We start from the raw sequence: 23,052 nt of genomic DNA, 5'->3' as shown, positions 1-23,052 counted from the left end.
GCCCAGCAGTAAGAAGTGACCTTCAGGGCAGCTCTGGGGACTCAGCAGGGTGCTCAGCAGAAGGCTTCTGCCCTCCCTGTGCCTCAGTGAGGACTAAAGGCAGTTCTGTGCTTGTTCAAAGCACATTTGTCACACAGCAGGTCTTTAGTTCATATATGGCATGGGAAGAATGGGAAAAAGACCAGAGCGCAAAGGGACATTTGTATCTGTCTTTCTCTCCATCCGTCCATCCATCTAGCCAATTCAAAGAGGTGGATGGCAAGCTCTTAGTTAACTTAACTACAGCTGTGCCCATTGTTGTTACCAGGACAGCAGTGGATATTAGTAATGATGCCCTAAGTCACCGAGGAAAAGCTGTATAATATTATTCTTAAGAAGGTAGACACATGTAAAAATCTATTCTAGAAAGATTTCCATCTTTTCATGAGATCAATGGTTCCTCGAGGGAAGAAATCATTTCTTATTCATCTTTATATCTTTTGACACCCAGCACAATGTTCTTTGCATAGGAGATAAAAATATTTGTGACACTGAGCAGAAGAGAAATAATTTATGTTTTTGGGGAAAAGAATTATGTTGTTTAAAAGCCAGTATTTTTATTATCAGGAGACTCAACCCGCAATAATATATTGCCCTTCCCATACTCCTACCCGTTCTCACCCCTCAAAATAAGATGATGTTTTCATGTATTGAATTAAGGATTCAGTTACTGAAGTGTCTTTAGTAACGCAGAGGATGTGTTTCTAAGATGTTTTTCAGGAAAATTTAACAGAGGAAGGTATTGTACAGGTGGTGTCACATGAAGGGATTATTTCCTGCCAACCTACATTGTAGGCACCAGGCAGAGGTCCCCTACTCCTGCCTTTTCCCAGATGATTCTCAGCTCAGTGACTTGGGTGCTACTGGCTGTAAGCCTTATGCAGTACCCTAAGCTCAAGGTGGAATTTAGCCAGATAAGACTCAGGGATCAGGACCGTAGAGCTTCCATAAGATGCCTCTACCTGAGGCTCAGCTAGGGCATCCTCACATCTACCCAGGCCCAGCACATCCCCAAAGAGACTAAATTTTATTCCAGCAGACCCCGCATCACGTGGTAGAAAGAGCAGTAGGTTTCTTGAGTCTGTGGTCTGGGATTTTAGTGGCCATATTTGCCCTAAATGGTAAGCTGTAACCTCCTTGGGCTTCGGTTTTCATAATTATAACATGAGGATTGTCATATCCGCCCTACAGAATTGTTGGTAGATCACGTGAAATAATGGGTCTGATGCGTTGAGGGGATCGAAAGCACTAGACACACATCAGGCCAGGGTTCCTCTGTGGCCAGACCAGAGTTTTGGTAACTTTGCTGCCAAGGATGTCTTAACTTACTACCACTAATAATGGTTGAAAATAAGGAAAATTATAAGGAACTTTTTACTAATAAACTATGCAACTATAAATGAGTTATTTGGGATACATTGGTAACACCTATGTAAGGAAAGTTAGAAAGTGTTATTTATGAAAAATGAACCTCTTTGCGCACTAAGTACAAACTATGTACGCTTGGCCCAATTAATCCAATACTTTGCATCTATTATCTTTGCCAGAGATTCCCCCAGCTTCGCAACAGAATTCTGACCGCCTCCATGGATTTCAACAAGCTCACTAACACTCAACTATTTTCACTAAAATCTAGTTAAGATCCTGTTAACACTTTTCAGCGGGTCAGCAATGTTCTGTCTCTGATGGAAACATCCCACTGAACACCGAGCTATCCTTAGATAAGTGAAAGAATCCTATTTCAACTCTCCAGGTCCTTGTCAGCTTGGTGTTCCCTTCAGAGCTCCTGGTAAACTGCTCCTTGACTTTTAAAAAAAAAAGTAGTTTCACATTCTAAATAGTGTATTTTAAAGGAGCCCAAACCTTTTTCTGCAATTTTATTCATAGCACACCATGTCGCCTGTAGTTTGGTATTTGTTCTAACAGGTTACAATAAAAGTGAAAGCCAGCTGTGTCATACTTTTCACAATTTGCTATTTGCCCTTCTTCAGTTGGAGGTATTTCCAGGGACTAAGGTTCACTGGCGAGTCCTGTACCTTCTGCTCAGCGACCATGCAGGCAGAGAGGAGACCCCTTTATTTTATTTATTTCTTTTTTCTTTTTTTAATTGAAGTATAGTTAATTTACAGTGTTGTATTAATTACTGCTACACAGCAAAGTGATTCAGTTATACATATACATATATATATATATACACACACACATTCTTTATAATCTTTTCCATTATGGTTTATCATGGGGTACTGAATATAGTTCTCTGTGCTCTACAGTAGGACCTTGTTGTTTACCCATCCTATATATAAAAGCTGACATCTGCTCACCCCAACCTCCCACTCCATCCTTTCCCCAGCCCCCTTTCCTTTGGCAACCACCAGTCTCTTCTCTGTGTCCATGATTCTGTTTCTGTTTCATAGATAGGTTCATTTGTATCATATTTTACATTCCATGTATAAGTGATGTATGGCATTTACCTTTCTCTGTCTGACTTACTTCACTTAATATGATCATCTCTAGTTGCATCCATGTTGCTGCAAATGGCACTAATTTGTTCTTTTTTATGGCTGAGTAGTATTCCATTGTATATATGTACTACATCTTCTTTATCCATTCATCTGTCGATGGACATTTAGGTTGTTTCCATGTCTTGGCTATTGAGAATACTGCTGTTATGAATGTGGTGCATGTATCTTTTTGAATTATAGTTTTGTCTGGATATATGCCCAGAAGTGGGATTGCTAGATCATATGGTAATTCTATTTTTAGTTTTCTGAGGAACCTCCATACTGTTTTCCACAGTGACTGCACCAACTTACGTTCCCACCAACAATGTAGGAGGGTTCCCTTTTTGAGGAGACCCCTTTATGAGCAGATGAAGTAGGCTTGAGAAAGGGCCAGACTTTCTGAACCACAGAATGTGTTTATACAAGTTCTGAAAACGGAATATTGGAAGTTTGGGTAGTCGTCTTTCAATCTGCTTGAGCGTAGGAGCTACGACAAAGTATTATTTCATTCAGCAAATATGTACCTCTTACAATGTGCCAAGCACTATAGGTCTTGTGGAAAAAGCATTGATCAAAACAGACAAAACTCTACCTTCATGAAGCATATTTCCTCGTGGCGGGGGGCAATATATTTTTAGGAGGAGAGTGCTATGCTAGTAATTTGGCTCTCAGGGAGAAAAGAGGCCTAATTTTTAGCATTTGCTAAGCATGGCTAATTTCAGGCTACCAGTGTGAATGGGAGTTGGGGAGAGAGGTGTATAACCAGCAATCTGTTTTTTTTGAGGAAGCTCCATAGTGTTTTCCACAGGAGCTGCACCAATTTACATTCCCACTGACAATGCACAAGGGTTCCCTTTTCTCCACATCTCTTCGGGACTTGTTATTTGTTGTCTTTTTTGCAGTGCTGACTTTGACAGGTGTGAAGTGATACCTCACTGTGGTTTTGATTTGTGTTTCCCTGATGTTTAGTGATGTTCAGCATCTTCTCATGTGTTTGTTGGCCATCTGTAGGTCTTCTTTGGAAAAATGTCTATTCAGGTCCTCTGTCCATTTTTTAAACCAGTTATTTGTTTTTCTCCTGTTGAACTGTATGAGCTCTTTGCACATTTTGGATAGTAGCCCCTTGTTAGGTATATGATTTGCAAATATCCTCTCCCATTCAGTAGACTACTTTTTCAGTTTGTTCACTGTGCAAAAACTTTTTGTTTGATGTAGTCCCATTTGATTATTTTTGCTTTTGTTTCCTTGCCTGAGGCGATATGTCCAAAACAATATTGCAAGACCGATGTCAAAAAGCATACTGCATATGTTTTCTTCTAGAAGTTTTATGGTTTCAGCTCTTCAAGTCTTTAATCCATTTTTAGTTTCTTTTTGTGCAGAGAGAATTAAGAGGCATCCTTTGGGCCCAGCCGCACACTCCCCCTCTGGTCACCAGAGCTGTATGCTCTAGTGATATGCTTTTTTGTGGGCTCTGTGGGCCCTTCTGTTGTGGCGGGCTGGCTACTTTGGGTGTGGTGATATGTAGGGCAGACTCCTGGCTCGGGTGACTACCAGGCCCTGCCTCATGCAGTGGCTGCCAGCCTGCTGGTGGATGGGGCCATGTCCCAGCTTGGCTGGCTGTGTAGCCCTGAGTGTGCCTGGGGCTGGTGTCAGCCTACTGGTGGGCAGGTAAGTCCCTGGCGCTAATAAGCTAGAGGGAGGACTCCAAAATGGTGCTCACCATCGTCAGTGTCCTTGTGGCTAAATGAGCTCCTAAAAATGGCTGCTGCCAGTGTCTTTGTTCCCAGTGGACTCCCAGTTGCCTCTTGCCTCTCCAGGAGGCTCTCCAAGGTGAGCAAGTGGGTCCAAACCAGGCTCCTTTCAAATCACTGCCTCTGTGCTGGACTTGGAGTGTGTGAGGTTTGCATGTGCCCTTAGGAGTGGAGTCTCTGTTTCCTATAGCCCTCCACCTCTCTCAAATGCAAACCCTGCTGGCCTTCAAAGCCTGATGTTCTGGGGGCTTGTTTTCCTAGTGGAGGACCTCCAGACTGGGGAGCCCATTGCGGGGCTCAGACCACTTGATCCTTGGGGAGAACCTCTGCAATTGTGATTATCCTCCCGTTTGTAGCTCACCTACGTGGTGGTGTGGGTTCTGACTATACCAATTCTCCATCCCTCTTACCTATCCCATTTCAGTTCCTTCTTTATATCTTTAGTTGTGGAAAATACTTTCTCCTAGTCTTCACATCTTCTTCATAGATAGTTTCTCTGTAAATAGTTATGATATTGGTGTGTCCATGGAAGCAGGTGAGTTCGGGGCTTCCTACTCTGCCATCTTGGACACTCAAACCAGAATTAGCTTCTCTGTTACTGCCTCTGTCCCTTACTAGCTGTTGGTTTCCCTTTGCCCATGCATGATTAGCTCCACGGAAGTAGGGACATGCTATAATGCTTCATACCATTACACTCCTGGTGCCTAGCACAGAGGAGGCACTCAGTAAATATCTGTGGAGTGAATGTTATACTTTTCTCCATAGTTTAGTTTCCATAACTGTGAGATCTAAATAATAATACAAACTTTACAGGTAGTTTTGAAGAATAAATATAAAATGATGTGTACAAAGTGCATTGCACATCCAATATACAGAAAACATGACTACATGGAAGCTGTAATTATTATTTTCCATATTCTGTGTCATTTAGAATCTTGATAAAGATTTTTGACATCCAGAAGGGAGGCTTCTTCATTGGGAAAAATAATGGTGACTAATTTTCATTAAGACTTTTTCACTAAGCACCGTCTCTTGAGTAACTCAGAAATAGAGGACTTCCTCATCTAAAAGCCATAAAGTCCAAACTAACTGCATCACTGCAATTAGAAAGAATTTGTCCTACCCACAGTAATAAACTAGGACAGAAGCAAGGAAACATGCTCTAGGAACTGACTTCCTACACGTAAATATTATTTGCTAAGATGATTGTTGTTTTAAAATGGTACCTACTCTGGGCTTTTGGAATAAAAACGAAAGGCCTGCAGTGGTGTTAAAAGTAGATAAGCAGAGACCGAACTGTTTGAGAGACGTACACTCAGTTGCCACGGTAGCCAAAAACTTCCAAATAGATCCTTTCCTCCTGCCCAGATGTTTAATGTCTATAGTAACATGCCCTAGATGGTGACAGAACCAGATGTGAATATATAATACCATTTTTTTTTTTTTTGTCCTCGACGGTTTAGAAAACCTTTTTAACGCTCAGGAAGAATTTAGCTGGGAGTAAGCAAGTGAGAATTTGGTAGAACATCTGTGTTTCTGAAGTTTGTATTTTTGAGCTGTGTATGAATTCTCAGTTGCCTTTTTAGATGAATGTATTAATTTCACACATTTTGAAGAGAAATTCATAAAACCAACTAATAAGAGTATATCTGGGAATTGAGGCTACAGAATTTAAAACTGTTGATATGAATCTTTTATTTTCTCATGTTATGGCTTAGGTACCAATTCAGGCTAATGACTGTTAAAGAAAAGAACACATTAATTTGCAAGTCACTCCTAAAGTTGACTGTTTTAAGAAAAGACCTTTGCCTTGATTATAGCTTTTCAGTAAGTGAAATTGTATGTACATATTTTTAAGTGTATTTTATTTTCGCAAGATTTTTTATTCTTATTTTATACAAGAAAGCTAGTGTTAGCCAACATTTTCCTGTGAAAATACCTCTGATGAAGGTAAAAAGTATAACCTCATCTTACCACTGACTCTGTGACCTAATGAAAGAATGTTAACTGAGGGTCATAATACATGTTCAAAGAACAGTTAACTTTTCTTGAGAAAAAACATTTAATGTTCAGTTAATCTGCATGAAGACTAATGAACATGAAAGTCTAATACATAAAAGAAGTAAAGTATTTATTGCAGGTTTGTTTTATTTTTTTTTCTGGTGACTGGAGGGTGGAGGAGAATGAGGGACAATAAGGATTTTGTAAGCAGATCAGAGTCAGATAATCAGGGAGAAAGAAAAGAGTAGGAGAAACCGATGGAAAAAAATGTAACTAACTCCTCCTACCTGGTATTGCTCCTAGACCTTTACCTCATGTGGGTCCTTGTTCCCCTTCTCTCTCAATAGCCACATAAAATCCTGCTCGCTCAGCCCCATTGACCCAGGTATGCTTCTCTCCCCTTTCTAAGATACGCTTTGTTCCCCCAGCTGTGCAACCAGCCCCAGAGAGGCAGTGTGTCTCTGAGTCACCTGAGCTCCGTGCTGCTGCCTTCCTGCTGTCCACCCACCTCTCTTCACCTCTGACGATCCTCCTAGTGTCTGCAGGCTCTCCTGGGCCGACTATCTCAAAGGGAAGTGCCTCTCAGGTAAGTCTTTTTCACCTCCCCTGTGGATCTTTGCGGATTTCAGTCTGATGATCTCTTTAAGCAGAAGTTGTCCTTTTAGGGCAATGCAGTTTAACAGAACTTCCTGCAGCCACAGAAGTGTTCTGGGTCTGTGCTATCCAGTATGGTAGCCAGTAGCCACTTGGGGCTACTTAGACTTAAATTAATCAAAGTGAAATACAATTAAATATTTATCTCCTTAGCCACACTACCCACGTTTGAGGTGCTCAGTTGTCACGTGCTGCTGGTGGCAGCTGAATTAGATGGTACAGCTTTAGGGGAATCCCAGGTCTGGTGGGAATGGGCCAATTCTGGTCAAGTTCAGATGGGTGGAGAGAAGCCCCAGGGAATCGTGGTCTCAGAGGAAAGCCACGGTGGATGCAAAGGTCCAGCAACTGTCTGTTATCCAGGCTTCCTGGAGCAGGCTATCTTGAAGGCAGACTGGAGCAGGGCAATTCCATGGCCTCCGCACGCCCCAGCTCCCAATAAACAGTGGTGTAGCCTCAAGTGTGGAATTTCGAGTTTAGGCCTGCGTTTGTTGGAATGTCGGCTCCACCAGTAGTTAGCTATGGGACATAGGAAGTTACGTAAATTCACTCAAGCTTTGTTTCTTCATTTGTAAAATCAAGATGATAATACCTACTTGCCAGGGCTGCGGTGTAAATTCAGTGAGGTGATAAATGGAAGGCAGCACAGCACCTGGCATATCCTAACCACCTACTGTATCAGCCGGAAATTAGATGCTGTAGGTCCTGTGTGTCAGCCTCAGGCCCTGCTTCCTGCTTCTTAAACAAAATACTGATTAGCCTTTTGAACTGAAGTACTAAACAAACAAGAGAATAACTCAGGAATTGTTGCTACATTGCCTGTAATCTTCAAACACATTATTTTATACAAATATAAGTCTCCTCATACGAAGATGCTGTTTTGAAGAATAATGTGTGTGTGCGCGTGCGTGCGCGCGTGTGTGTACAGACTAATCTTTATTCACAGTTACACCAGGCAGGTACTGGTAACAGTGCATGTGGAAAGATGTCCTTGACCTCTGTTTGTGGACCCAAGTCAGCTGCTATTTTCATCACAGACATTCACACTTGCTCATGATTGAAATTGTCTAGTCCAAGGATCGTACTACATTCCTGCGGTCCGCATTCCAGGTTGCAAAGGGAGGAGAAATGTTTTAAAGAGCAGATTGTCTGCACATCTTGGGAGTTTCTTCTGGCTTCTTTCCTTGCAATTCCACATACTTTCACCCACGCGAGAGCAAATGGGGTTGGTGTTGATGGGGCTCCGTAAGAGAGAATCAACTGGCTGACCTTGTAGAGATCCTGCTGGAACGTGAAGATATGAGAATCAGACTGTGGTCCAAATACGCAGATGGTTTCACCTGCCTGAACTTCTAGTTTCAGCGTGCTTCCAAACTCCATCTCTCAGCTTCTGTGCAAAACAGATCATATGTTTTGACAAGAGGAGAAGGGGGAGGAGTTCAGATGACTAATATTTATGGACCATCCTCACTATGAATTGAGTTTTAAACAGTCAAGATCTTCCCCTGGAAGAAGGCTGACAAATTGTCTGAAAAGGGGTGCCTGTGTGTGCTGGAGTGGGGGAAAGCCACAGAAGTACAAATCCAAACGGGGCCTCAAGAGCGGGGCTTCCCCACCCTCCCTCTCTGATTCCTGCTAAGCAGGGAACATGTTCTGTAGCTCCTCCCAATTGACTTCACCTTCCAGATAAGTGTTGAAGGTTTTGAAGGGCTGCTTTTTTTATTTTAGGGACTCTGTCCCCTGCCCTGAAATCTGGGCTGTCTTGTGATTATTTCAACTAGTAGAGTACACCTGCTAAAAGAAAAGAGGCATCTCTTTTTCTAAAAAAAATTTTTTTAAGGGTTTCATTTTAAGGGTTTCATTACAGACAGGGTAACCAAGAGAAAGAAATTGGGGAATTTGCAGCTGACTCGGAGATTTGGAGGGGCCCCTCCTATAGCGGTCTCCCAGACTCTCTCTCTGCTCACCCCATCCCCAAACAATTTTATTTCTGATCCAACAGTAGGTAAGGCTATGGAATTGTTTCTTTATTTTGGTCCTTTTCCCTGGAAGTATGTAGACCTGAAGGTGCATTCTGGGCAAAACAGTAGAATTCCTTTGCTGTCTGCAAAACTGTTGATCCACACAACCTGCCGGAAGGTAAACAGGTGAGGAAGTCCCTCCAGGAAGCAATCGCTACCAGACCCTAGACTGCTGCTCTCCTCTAAAACAATTTTTAGCAAAAATTTTAAACCAAGTATACTAGCAGTTCTTGGAATTCGTTGGTATTTATTTTGTTAATATACAAAACACTAGCCAAATATTGTTACTGAGTAATCATTATGAGAGGTACTAATATTTTTGAGAATTTCAGTGATGTAGGACAGTGGTCTGCAAACTTTTTGGCACCAGGGACTGGTTTCATGGAAGACAGGTTTTCCACAGACCGGAGTGGGGTGGGGAATGGTTTCGGGATGATTCTAGCACATTACATTTATTGTGCACTTTATTTCTATTATTATTACATTGTGATATATAATGAAATAATTATACAGCTCACCATAATGCAGAATCAGTGGGAGCCCTGAGCTTGTTTTCCTGCAACTAGCTGGTCCCCTCTGGGGGTGATGGGAGACAGTGACGCCCGACGTGAGTTGCTTATGTCTAGTCTACTCCGTGATCTCGTGTTGGTTGCTGTCACTTCAGAAAACTCTGCTTCACAAAGACAGGATGTTGGAAATGGAAGCAGGCTTTTCAGTGCTTTTGTGGCAATCTCAGGATATTCCGCCTTGACTTTAATCCAGAACGTATGGAGATTTGAAGTGTTTCACACATACTTTTAAGGCCACCGTCATTTGCGATCTCAAGCAGTTGATCCTCTTCTAGCACGGACAAAGTTGATTCACCTGGCTTATTCACAAATGGGTCACGGATCCATTCCCTCCCAGTTCGGGGATCTTTTGTGGTTGGGAAGTAACGCTCAGACTCTTTTGAAAGCTGCAGTAGGTGATAGAAAGAAGGCCCTGGTTCATTCTCTTTCAAAATCTCTGCTACTGTTTGAAACATGTCAAAAATCCCAGTGTTTACTCGTCACTCCCAGAATTCCAGTTTGGCTTTGAGTGCAGCCACTTTATCTGCCGACTTGAACACAGTTTTCGTTCTCCCCTGAAGTGACAGATTGAGTTTGTTGAGCAGGTTGAATATGTCACACAAGTAAGCAAGTTTTGTGACCCAGTGTGCGTCACTGAAATGTGCTGCCAGTGGTGACTGTTTTTCTAAACGAAATCTCTGGAGCGGCTCTTGGAACTCAGAAACTCTGGCCAGTGATCTCCCTTTAGAAAGCCATCTCACTTCTGTGTCTAAGAGAAGACGTGTGTGCTCTGCGTCCATCTCCTCACAGAGCCGCGCGAACAGACGCGAGTTAAGGGCATGCACTCTAATGTGCTTGATAATTTTAATCACATCCCGCGAAACGTTGCTAAGTTCAGGTGGCGTTTTTCGGCTAGCCAGCACTTCTCTGTGGATGACACAGCGCGTAGACTCACATTCAGAAGCGACCTCTTTGACCGGAGTAGTGAAACTAGTCATGGCAGCCGCTCCATCTGTGCGTACACTGACACAACATGACCAATTCAGCCTTCCTGGTATGTAGTCGTTCAAAGACTTGAATAGTTCTGCAGCTGTGGTGTTGGTTGGTAACAAAAGTGCACGTAACATATCCTCATGCACATCCTCCTGAAAAACGTATCGCACGAAATGAGCACTGTTGCCTTGTTGTGAACATTGGTAGACTCGTCAACCTGGATTGTGTGCCACGGTGACTCATTACTCCTCTCTGACAGTTGTGCCTCAGTATCCTCTGCTGTTTCACCAGTTCGTCTAGTTATGGTATTAGCCACCTTTTGAACGGCAGCCTCTCCTACAAGTTCACGACAAATGTCCTTGCAACAGGCAGCATCAACTCTTCGCCAATAGTAAAGGGCTTCTTAGCTTTAGCAATGCAGTTAGCCACTAAGAATGATGCTCTCAGTGCAGACACATTTGATGAAGTGGTGGCCTTCAATAATTGCTTCTGTTCTTTGTGTTCACACTTAAAAAAAAAACCAAAACAAAAAAACTCCAGAGGCTTGTCTTTTAATGCAGGGTGCTTGGTCCCCATGTGGTGAAACAGTTTTGAAAGTTTCCAAACGGCTTCGCTGGATAGCTGGCTGCTGCATATTATACAAAGTGGGTTCGGAGAATGTGAGTCGCCTGTTGCAATGAACCCGTGAGTTAAGTAGGACTCTTGGCATTTTCTTTGAAATGCAGCTTTCTTTTCGTTGGCAGTCGTAGAGTCTTCTGCTGTCTCCTCGTTGGGTCTTTCCCCCTTTTCAAAGAAGCTCTCCAGCAATGTTTGTTTTTTACTGATCTTGGCTAGGGTTAGCCTGAGGGCTTACCAAAACTGTGACTGAGACAAGTGCGTGGTGCCGGAAAGAGGCACGATGGAAGTGGTAAATAGAATAATGGACAGGCCACGTACAGACTAAAATAAGTGTTGGATTCTGACTTAAAGCCTGCTACCGGGCGCAGCTGTACAACTGAAGTACATCAACTCACTTGCCACTGTAGCCTGCCACCAGCTGCAGCTTAATTGTCACTCCCCACTCACTGATAGGGTTTTGATATGATTCTGCAAGCAGTTGATTTATTACGGTCTCTGTGCAGTCAAACCTCTCTGCTAATGATAATCTGTATTTGCAGCCGCTCCCCAGCGCTAGCATCACTGCCTCAGCTCCACCTCAGATCATCAGGCATCAGATTCTCATAAGGAGAGTGAAGCCTAGATCCCTCGCATGCGCAGCTCATGTGCTCCTGTGAGAATCCGATACTGCCACTGATCTGACAGGCGGTGGAGCTCAGGTGGTAATGCAAGTGATGGGGGGCGGCTGTAAATACAGATGAAGCTTTGCTTGCTCGTCTGCCGCTCACCTCCCGCTGTGCTGCCTGGTTCCTAACAGGCCACAGGCTGGTACCAGTCCATGGCCCGGGGGTTGGGGGCCCCCTGATGTAGAATATCAAGTAGAACTTTAAGAATTTCTGACATTGTTCTTGTATGGGTGCCCAGCAAAGGAATAATTATTAGCAACTGCTACTTGAGATTGATTTTCAGAGTGCTGAAGCACTGTTGACTTTATCAGATCCAAATTTGACTTTCGGAGAGTCTGTGATAAAAAATAGCAGTTTTCGGACCTTTTCTCTGCAGAGAAGGATAGTAATCCTTCTCTGGAAGGATAGTAAGGTGCAAATACCAGTGCACCTTAAGTTGGCTTAATTGAGTCATGTAGGCTTTCTTTAGCAAAAGTCTAATTCCTTTCTTTTTATCTTCTTTTCTCCCTCCCTCCCTCCCTCCCTTCCTTCCATAATATGTTTCATTAAGATTGCATTTTCAGCATAGAAACATCTATACCAATAACTTTTACATAATGATGTAAAACTTTAAAAATCCAACCAATGGGGATATATGTACACATATAGCTGATTCACCTTGTTATACAGCAAAACTAACACAACACTGTAAAGTAATTATACTCCAGTAAAGATGCTAAAAATAAATAAATAAATGTTAAAAATATGTAAATAAATAAAAATGCAACCAAACTCATTCTGAGAAATTAACTTCAATCACATACTAATAGATACACTGATGTTCTATTATTTACAAGAGTAAATCAAGTAGTCTATCCCGTAAACGTTTTTTCCCTAGGATTTTGTTTTTCATTCTATGTGTATTTGTTTTTATTAAAACAGCGATAGTATTTTTAATAACCTATGGATAAAACCACATGAATCTTCCCAGAAGTTACTTAGTCACACATTTTTACCTGTCTCAGACACTCAAGATGTTAAATTAATAACAAATATACTAAGTTATGTTTATAAGTACTGAATGCTTCAGGAAACGTCGATCAGCTGACATACAGCCACAAAAGTCTTAAATCTAGAAGTCACTTACGTTTAAATAGATATCTAATCACAAGACATTGTACCGGCACATTTCCTTGGATGCCTTTCACATTTCATATCTGTCCAAAAGAGGTTCAGATGATTTTTTTCCCTACTGAGATGAATGATTAAAAACTTGCCGGCCATATACTGTGAAAAATACATACAGAGCATTGTGATAATTAGGAGTAATTAGTCTAGAAGAAGCTGCAGGAAGCTTTTTGAAGTGGTCGGAACGTCGCCCCAGTCACCTCCATTGAGGAGCTTGTGTGGTGGGGGTGCGGCGCCCCAGGGAGAAGGTGACACCAGGCAGATGTGGGGCTTATTGGGAGGACTTCAAAGCCAAAGCTCGTCTGTTCATTTCAAAGGTTCCTTGGGAAGTGTTACCTGAGACTTTTATGAGCCCAAACCTTGATTATCCTTTGGCAGGATTTGTGGCTGGAACCTATAAGATGTGCCGTTAAGTCTGAGGAAAGACGCAGGTCGGGGGGAATCAAAGACATACCTGGCCGAGTCCCCAGTTTTGCCCAGGGTTTGCCACTCCCACAGTGCTTTTTTAGGATTTTAATGAAATATTTTATGCATGTAATGAATAATACGTAACATGTATTTACATTATGAGGAACAGTAGAACAGCAGCTGTGTGTGTCACAGCTTAAGAAATAGAACTACAGCGAGAGACCTTCAAGATGGCAGAGGAGGAACACGTAGAGATCACCTTCCTCCCCACAGATACATCAGAAATACATCTACATGTGGAACAGCTCCTACAGAACACCTGCTGAACGCTGGCAGAAGACATCAGACTTCCCGAAAGGCAAGGAACTCCCCATGTACCTGGGTAGGGCAAAAGAAGAAAAAGAGACGGAAGGATAGGGACGGGACCTGCACCTCAGGGAAGGAGCTGTGAAGGAGGAAAAGTTTCCACACACTAGGAAGCCCGTTCACTGGCAGAGACGGGGGGTGGGCGGGCGGTAAGCTCCCGAGCCACAGAGTGGAAACTTGAGATGACTAAGACATTAAGGATGCTGTTTTTTCTAGAGTGGACTTGCCTATGCTTCAGCTGGGCATCAGGGAGTACTGAAAACTTAGGAGAATTATTTGGACTGGGGTTTTCTGACAGCCGAAGTATAAATTTGAAGTGCACACTTAAGTGAGATCTGGTCCCCTGTTGTAGATGCTAAGGGGAGACTATTATATTATTATCTTCATTATTATCATTTTTTTAAATCCTCGGAGTGGCAGGGACAAGTAGGCTTCCTACCTATTTCCTCTGCAGAGGGAATAGTGTTCACTTTCTCTGAGGGTGAGGTTTCGTCCAGTACAAATTGAATTTAGGAATCTCAGGTTTAACCTCCCTCTCTGTCTATCCCATTAATATCCAAGGCTGTGGGAACCTAGTTCCAGTCACTTCTCCTCAGGGAAGCCTCAGCTTCAAGCTTTTCTTACCATTCTGATTTTAGTATGTGGATTCCATCTTTTGTTCATTTCCCTTGTTTCCTGGTGAGCTCAGCAATGTGTTTATATGTGAGTTAGTTACAATTTATCCGACACGCAGGTGTTTTTTGACAGGAGAGCTTTCCTAAATGTTTAGTTCACCAATGGTTGGAAATACAAGTCTGGCCCAGTGCTCAGTGCCTTTAAAATACCGCTTCATCCCATGTCCAGCAAGTGCACTATAGTTGACACACCAAGACTCTCATATTGGGAACACCCGTATTTAAATCTCATCCATTGGTTTTAAAATTTTGCAGTTAGATCTGGGGTTGGGATGGAATGGAGGGTTAGAGTGAGCAAGACCCTGCATCCTCACATCTGCATCACCGGAGGAGCCTTGTTTTTATCATTTATTTATTGAGATTCTCAGTAGAATTTTCACTGTAGGAAGAAAATCTGGAAACCTGTGCAGTCAGTCTCATGCACTGATGAGGAAATTGGAGCCCAGAAGCCACATCTCTAGAAGGTGTGGGACACGGAGCTCAAGGAAGATTTTCAGCTTCACGTTTCAGCCTCACTTTCCTCACATCAGAGTACTAGGCCCTATTCTACAGATCATACTGATTCATATTGCAGGTTTAGCATTTTGATCTTATTCTTTCTACTTTTAATCGTTGTGTGGATTTTTCAGCCTTACTCACAGCAGAGGAAAGGAAACAAGGTATAAGCATTAGTTTGATTACTGATTATAATTACCGAATAAAAGAAATAGAGCTCTAGAGGGATAATGTGACTTTTTTGATCTGATAGTGAACAAATGAGCTAAAACTGTGGTCCAGATTTTTCCACTCCAAATCCACTCGCTTATACATCTATTTTAATGAGATAATATTAAATCTATCCTTATAGTATGTCAAAAATTTTTTTCTAATATATATGCTTCAATTTTATCAGGTCAGTATGAGAAAGTGAAATGAACTTAATTTAGTGAAATGAATAGAAACATACTTAATCTGGTTTGAGATTTTTTCCCAGGAGTGAATTAGGAATGAAATTTTTTGTTTATCTCATCCCATTTCACTTCAGAAACATAATTTGGACCTTTGTTTCCATTGCCTTATCAGAAAGGAAGATTAACTAAAAAAGAGTTCTCTGCTCTCAACTCTGTCTTTCTCATTGTAGACTTAAATGGAAAAAATACACAGAGGTTAATCAAATCGGAGGATAACTCCTAAGACTATTTCTACGTGGTCTGTCTAAATCATTATTTCTGGTGTTTGTGGCTCCTGAAATGAAGTTGTAAACTGATAGTTAAAGAATGTATTTATTTTTACTTGGAGTTGGATTGTTACCCACAAAAATATATAACACATATTTAAAAGTGAAGAAAACTGCTAGGGAACTTCGTGAAGCTCTGATTTGAGTCTAATGGTTGCAGTGATCGAGTGGAACATCAACTCAAGATGAACTGTGCTGTCAGTGCATCAGACAGTTCTTTGCAGAAAGTGTGAGTTTTTTTTTATTCTAGAAAAAAATATACTGATAAATTATCCTAGCCATCATATAGAATGGAATTAACATATAAGTATTCTGCAGGTAAAAAGTCATTCTCACCCTGTTACTCAGGGATATGAGTCAGCAATATAGGACTGTTATCAAAAAGGCCAACATTATCTGGGTTGTACTAACCAGAATGTAACACACAAGAATCATGAAATAATTCACTCACTGTGCTAAACATTGATAAAGCCCATATTAGAGTCTAACTTGCATTTCCATATTTTAAGCACAATATTAGGAAATTGGATATGGGCCAGAGAAAAGGGGTGGAAATTATTTGGAAGTGCAAAAACCTATCTATGCTGCAAACCGAAAGAAAGCAGAATTCTTTATAACCAGGAAGGAAGAGTGAAGACCTGGTGTAAGAAGTTTTGAGTAGGTCTCATCTATAGCGGAATTGAGACTGACAGTCTCTTGTCCGAAGTCTATCTTTTAAGGTAAAGTTCTTGCACTAGAAGAAGTGGCCCTGATGCCAGGGTTGATTGTTCTTGTATCACTTCTCAAATGTAGCACCTGTTCATTGAGATTTAAGGGGTATGAGGGCATTGGTGTCTTACTGAGTTACTTCTCAATGTAATTCCAAAGCCAAATGTGAGCCAAAACTAGGAGAAAGATAGGGCAGGCGTAAGTCAGAGGCCATGAGAAGGGAAGGCTTGTCCCTCCTGTTAGTTCAGAGTGAGGGCTGGGCTAGGCACTGAGAAAGAGATGGAGAGAGGCCCCAGCCTTCAAGGAGGTCGTTGTTGAGAACTTGCCAACACAGTTGGTTCAGTATTGAAAGATATGTAGGAGTTTGCCACTTAATCAAGTAGTGAGGGAACATCAGACAGAGAGTAAAGATGAAGTACCAAGTATGAATGGAATTCTGTGTGAAGCACCAAGTTTAGACAGAGGGCAGGGATTAAAATTAGATGGTTAGGTGGGTGTCAAAATATGAAGACCTCTTTTTTTAGGTAAAGAAATGTATTGTCATTCTGTTGTCAGTAGTGAGCCATTTTGCTTGAGACTTGATCAGATTTGTGTCATGTAGACATTCTCAGGGGACAGTTTGAAGACTAACCTTGCCTAGGTTGGGGCTGGGGGGAGGGAGTGGCTAAAGTAGATTCAGTGAGACTAGTAAAGACTCTAGGATGCAGATCTGTCTCAGGGAGTACCCATGGAGATAAGAACAGACGGTTGGGAGGGAACATGAAGAATTTACGAGGTAGAGTCAGTAGTTCTTGGCAACTCATGTGGCAGAGTGGTAATCAAGAGTGATTGATGAATCTAAGGATGCTTCATGGTGGTACCATAGACTAAGGAGAAAATTGGTGATATTAGTATCCTGTGGCTGCTGTAACAAATTACCACAAAATTAGTGGTTTGCAACAGTACAAAATTGTTATCTTATAATTCTGGAGGCCGGAAGTCTGAAAAGGGTTTCACTGGGCTAAAATTAACGTGTCAGTATGGCTGCATTCCCTCCAGACACTTTAGGGAGGAATCCCTTCTTGCTTCTTCCAGCTCCTAGAGGCTGTTCACATTCTTTGCTTCATGGCCCCCTTCTGTCTTCAGGAGCAGCAGTGGCCAGTCAGGTCTTTCCCACATTGAATCGCTCAACACTGACTCTTCTGCCTCACGTTTATCAGCACCTTTGTGACTGTGTATTGAGCCCAACCAGATAATTTCGAGATCCTTAACCAACTCATATCTACAAAATCCCTTTTGCCACATAATCAGAGATTCTGGGGATTAGGACATGGGCATCTTTGGGGGACCATCATTTCGTCTCTCTTGGTTGGGACGGAGAAAGTGAGTTCAGTTTATGCATATGCAGTTGAGAACCACCTGGGGAAATTTGGGTACAGGATTCTTATCTGAGATAGAGATTTTGATGACATAAGACTTTGATTTTAGTTTTGGGTTGAAACCGTGAATAATATTAAGCTCTGAAGTGGTAGCGCGTGTGGTGTGAGATGAGATGAGGGCTGAGTATGGAAGTCTGGGGACCACTGAAATATAAGGGCAGGTAGAGAAGGAGAGGTCTTCAAAGATAAGGGAGCATGAGAGAAGCAGGAGGAAAACCAAGAGCTGGCATCTCAAATATCTAAGAAGGGCACATTCTGAAGGAGGGACGGATCACCGTGAGGGGCAGGCCAAAAATAAAGCACTGCATTTCCCTTCTAGGAAAGCGCTAGGTATGTCAACTTCTTTGTTTTATGTGGTCTTAAAATAACCTGTAGCTCCTGTATTCAGAATGATCCAGAAGTTTGTCATGTCATTAGATTTCATTGCTTTTGAAGTGGCACTTGATAGCAATGTAACAGGTTTATGTTGAAAGTCCAGTTCTCAAAAAGTGTATCAAAAATGGTCGGAGTATGACCTTTTGGTACCGTCCTAACGTAGTGTCAGTTTCTCACGTTATACCCCATAGTCTCTGCTCTGTTTAATATTCTGTTCTTAGCAAACCTTCTGGTGCAGTTCTGATAGGACTGTTGACCCCGCTGCACATAACAAATTACACATACATTTTGAAACTCGACATTATGACTGTCTCGCAAGTTTACACATTTCCAGTGAAATTTTAGAACACAGGTTAATATCTGGGCTTCGTGAAAATGAAAATGTGAAGAGGATGAGTATGCATAGCAGGGTGTGTGTGTGTGTGTGTGTGTGTGTGTGTGTGTGTGTGTGTGTGTGTGTGAAGTACCTGCTTAACCAACCGACAAGCTAATGAAACCAACACTTCCATCCTGACTCCTTTACTCACTTATTCCCCACCCCCCATGCCTTGAATTGATGGTTTAGCAGCTTTTTGGCTTCTGCAGTAGTTGTCGCTGTCAGATTACTGGCTGGCTGAAGGTAATTAGAGCGTCTCCGTCAGGAGCCTGAGCACATTTCATGCTGCCCTGATTCCAGCTGTGGGGTGAGAGTGGGGCTGGCATTGTTACTGCCCTGCTGACTTTCAGATTCTAACATTTTGTTCTGTGCACACGCAGTAACATTTTAAGGAAAACCATTTCTCACAAGTGTTCAGCTTGCTTTCTGCATTTATATTCTGGATTTTTATGTGTCCCTGCACCAGAACGTTCAAGTAGCAGGATGATTGGCATACAAAGGCACCTAAAACATGGCCCTTACCCTCAAAAAAGTTTCCAGTCTAATAGGAGAAGTAGTGCCTTACAGGCATAAATACCTGTATACAGGGTTAAATACATGTGCTATGAGAAAGGGGGGAGGGAGGGAGGGAGGGAAGGAGGGGTGGGGAGAGGGGGAGAGAGAGAGAGAGCGCGAGAGTGCTTTTCAGTGGTTTAGCAGGAGAGAGGTTTCTGATTGTGGAGAGAATCAAGGAAGCTTTTCTTATGAGTTAATATTTAAATGCGGTTTTGTTGGGTGGATAGAATATTTAGAACTGGGAGGAAGTTGGGGCCCATGACATTCCAAACACAGATACAAAATTAGCAGAGGTCAAGAGATAAGAAATAGCATTAAGTATGTGGAAGGCTGAATGACATAGTGTGGCTGTCATTGGAGTGGTGGGATTAATGTGGAAAGGAAAACTATGATTCTCTAAAAGACATCAAGTTTCCTAGTGAGGAATTTGGTGTTGACAGATTTCTTCCTAAGGTTTTTATTCTTTACGTTCCTGAAATAAATTCCATCTGGCCATGCATATTATTTTATTTGTTACCGGATTCTGTTTGTCAATATTTGGTTTCAGATTTCTGCATTGCTATTCCTGAGTTTGCACTATAGTTTTCTATTTGGTTTGGTCTGTCAGGTTTTGGTATCAATGTTACTATTGCTTTGTAAGAAGAGCTTGGAAATCACCCTTGTCTTTTTTTCCTTATGCTCTGGAAGAGTTTATATGATATTAGAATTATCTGTAACTTTAAAGTTCTGGCAGATTGTACTGTGAAACCATCTAGGCCTTGTGTGTGTGTGTGTGTGTGTGTGTGTGTGTATGTCCAGTTTTGGGGGTAACCATTTACTTTCTTTATTTGCATGGTAATTGGTCTGAATAGAGCTTTCTTTTTCTGGAGGCAGTTTGTGATACCATATGTTCTGTAAAATTATCTCTTTCATCCAAGTTTTGAAGTTTATTTGTATAGAGTTGAGCAGAGAAATCTCTTATGATTTTTTTAGAAATGTCTTCTATATCGGTGTTATTTATCTCTTATTGTTTCTTATGTTGTATAATTGTATCAGCTTCCTTCCTTATCCCCTGTGATTTGGTTAGCTAACAGTGTAAGTACTAGCTTTTTGATTTATTTATTAATCCTCTACTCTTTTTTAGTCTAATTAATTTATACTTATGTATATTCCTTTTTCTGCTTTCTATAGTTTTTGTTTCTTTTAACATCCTAACTCAAATGCTCAATTGATTTTTTATTTGTTCTTATTTATTAATAAACTGTTTAAGTCTATGAATTTTCCTTTGAGCACTGCTTTAACTACCCCATAGGGGTTCTTTTCCATATAGTTGTTTTCTAGATGTTATTTTCTTGACCCCCAAATTATGAGAGGGTTAAAATTTTTGGAAGATATGGTATACTTTTTTCTAATTTTGTTAGTAATTAACAGATTTATTGCATCATGATAAAAGAATGTTTTCTACACTTTCCTGTTTGGTGAAATTTATGATGTCTTATTTGTGGCATAACACATTGTCAGATTTTGTGCCTGTTTGACAGATACTGGAAAAGAAGATATTTTCTTTGTTTTCAGGGTGCAGATATGATCTGTACTAATTAGATCTGCTATTTAAATTATTAGATAAATTATTAGTTTTCAGATTATTAAATCTGATTATTAAATCAGATTATTATTAAATTATTAGTTTTCAGATATTCTAAATTATTACCTATTTTTTGTACACTTGATGTATCACAAGTAGAAAGAGATAAATAATTTTCTGTTCCTATCTGTTTCTATATTTTATCCTCGTGTCCCCTGTTGACATTTTGGGTAGGGACAATTCTTCATTGTGAATGTCTGCCCTGTGTGTTGCAGGATGTTTACCTTCTCCGGCTTCTATACAGTTTAGGCTGGTAGAGTCCTCCAATTTATTTTGACAACCGAAAATATCCCCTAGGTTTGTAGAGACAGTATCGTTTGTAACTTAGAACCACTCGTGGTTGGAAAATATGTTGTTAAATCTTTCTTTCCTCTCATTTATATGATAGTTCTATGTGTTATGAGAAAATTTAAGATTTTTTTAAAAAAATTATTTTAAATTATGTATGAAACAATTGTTTTCCTTTCTGAGGTTCTGATGAAATTAATTAAATAGTGATGGCAGAAGAAGCCAGTAGGAATCAGAGATTGCTAAAATTGCTTGAGTCAGACCCTTTCCATTCCAATATTTTGCTCTCGTTAGGGTGCAAGAAACTGCAAGAAAGGTCTACCAAATAGACTAACTCTTCCAGTAGCCTTAAAATAAGTCTCTATATATTTCAACAGAATCCTGACTTTCATTACCATCTGCTGCAATTAATCTCCCAACGGGCAAGCTGTGTAAAATTGACAAGTTCTTGAATGTAAATGTGGCATACTAAATAACATACATACATGAAATTTTAAACTAAACTCTTTAGTTCTAAAATAAATTCCTAAAGACTCAAGCAAATTTCTGTATATATAACACAAAAAACATCAGGATTCCATTGAAAGAGGGCGGAACCTTATCTATAAAAATAAACTCTGAAGTTCTTAGAACTCAAGATGAGCTTACTAAAAATTGTATGCAAACAGTGTGGAAGGAATATAACAATTTCAAAGTAACTTTTGGTTAGCTCATCAGAATTTGAAAGAATCCCCCTGAATGTGTGGATAGGATTTGAAACAGCTTAGCTGAAGCTAACACACATTGACATCAAAGTCTTTTTTAGGGGGGTTGAAAATGACTTTCACTGCTAGAAAGGAGAATAAGTGTGTATTTTTAGGTATTCACCTGAGCCTACGGAACTGCTCTTAGTGCAGCTATTCTGGTCAGCACTTGAAAATACCTGGTAGAGAAGCTGCTCCACATCTACCACTGGTGAGAATTAAGTTATAATATGTCTGTGAATGCTCATAACATTACTTGTTGGTACTAAAAGGGTCCATTACAGTTTACAAAAACTAAGGAGGCTGAAGGTCAGCTGACTCAGCACGTGCAGACTGCTAATTTGTAGTGAATATAATATGATAAAAATCCACTTAATGTAAAAATGAATGCAGAATGCCGTTTCACGGTCTTTCCTGGTGTTGCAGGTGATGTCGGATTTTGTGTTTCTAGAGGACATGAGTGTCCCAGGTTATGTCTTGGTACCACAGATTTAGAAGAAGCCCACTGACTCATTCTTTCACTCTGAACCTAGATTTAGATTTTTCAGGTCTCGCCTTCCTTTAAAAAGACCCGCTACCAGCTGCTTACGCCTGGGCGGACCCCCTGCACACATAGCCCTTACCGCCGAGCCCTGCCCTCTCTGGTGGTTGTCTTGGTGGCCACCTCAAAGAACTCCTTGAGTCTACTTTTCCCTACTCTATCGAGGGTCTCTCTGGGACAGGTCGGCTTGTTCCCAGTTTCCTACACGTCCCTCTGCGGTAAGACGTGGCCTTCTTTAAATGTGAATATATTTAAATTCTTCCTTTCCGATTAAGAATGAGTGGTTAGCTGAAGCTAACACACATTTGCAGATCTCAACGTCTGCAGTTTCTTCCCTTCAGGCTCCTTTTAGTTTGCTTTATCATGAGCCTTCTAAGCAAGTCTTAACTTTTTGTGTGTCTCCAAGACATCTGAGCCCCGGTCCCCATGTTCATCTACCCCTCATTCCTTGTAGTCTCGTGAGGAGGTCAGGAACATAGACACCAATGGTCAGAAGTCAACGGGAAGTTCCCCATGTACAGGAAAGACATCAGCTCTCTTGTGAAAATAGGGCAAATGTACCTGCTGAGTACTGGAGCCTAAAATGCTCTTTGTTTTTGCACTGGGGAACTGTGCTATATCCTTCTTAGCTTCAGTTTACTGTGTTAGTCATGACCATGGGATCTTAAGGTTGGGAATAGGAAGGGGGATGTTAAAAGTTATCTCATGGAAATGGTTTTCTGCTGTATAAATCCTCTCTCCAGTATCTCCATCAAGTGGATAATTAAATCTCTGTTTGAACACCTCTGGGTACAGAAAACTCACT

The 23,052-nt window shown here is 41.2% G+C and overlaps 1 protein-coding gene across 4 annotated transcripts in view; it reads left to right on the top strand.

The window, feature by feature from the left end:
• ENOX1 (ecto-NOX disulfide-thiol exchanger 1) overlaps window positions 1-23,052 on the top strand; it is a 630,834-nt gene that overhangs the window by 219,595 nt on the left and 388,187 nt on the right. For all 4 annotated transcript variants that reach the window (XM_089899512.1, XM_089899514.1, XM_022574895.3 and 1 more), the window contains one exon: window positions 6,721-6,878. The gene's annotated coding sequence lies outside the window, so the exon portion shown is untranslated. The remainder of the gene's footprint in view (window positions 1-6,720; window positions 6,879-23,052) is intronic.

The sequence above is a fragment of the Delphinapterus leucas genome, chromosome 18 (assembly GCF_059928025.1).
Source record: "Delphinapterus leucas isolate spDelLeu-1000000601 "Yukka" chromosome 18, BTC_Dleu_Yukka2, whole genome shotgun sequence".
Lineage (NCBI taxonomy): Eukaryota > Metazoa > Chordata > Mammalia > Artiodactyla > Monodontidae > Delphinapterus > Delphinapterus leucas.
The sequence above is the reverse complement of the archived record's forward strand: the minus strand, read 5'-3'. Positions and strand labels throughout refer to the sequence as shown.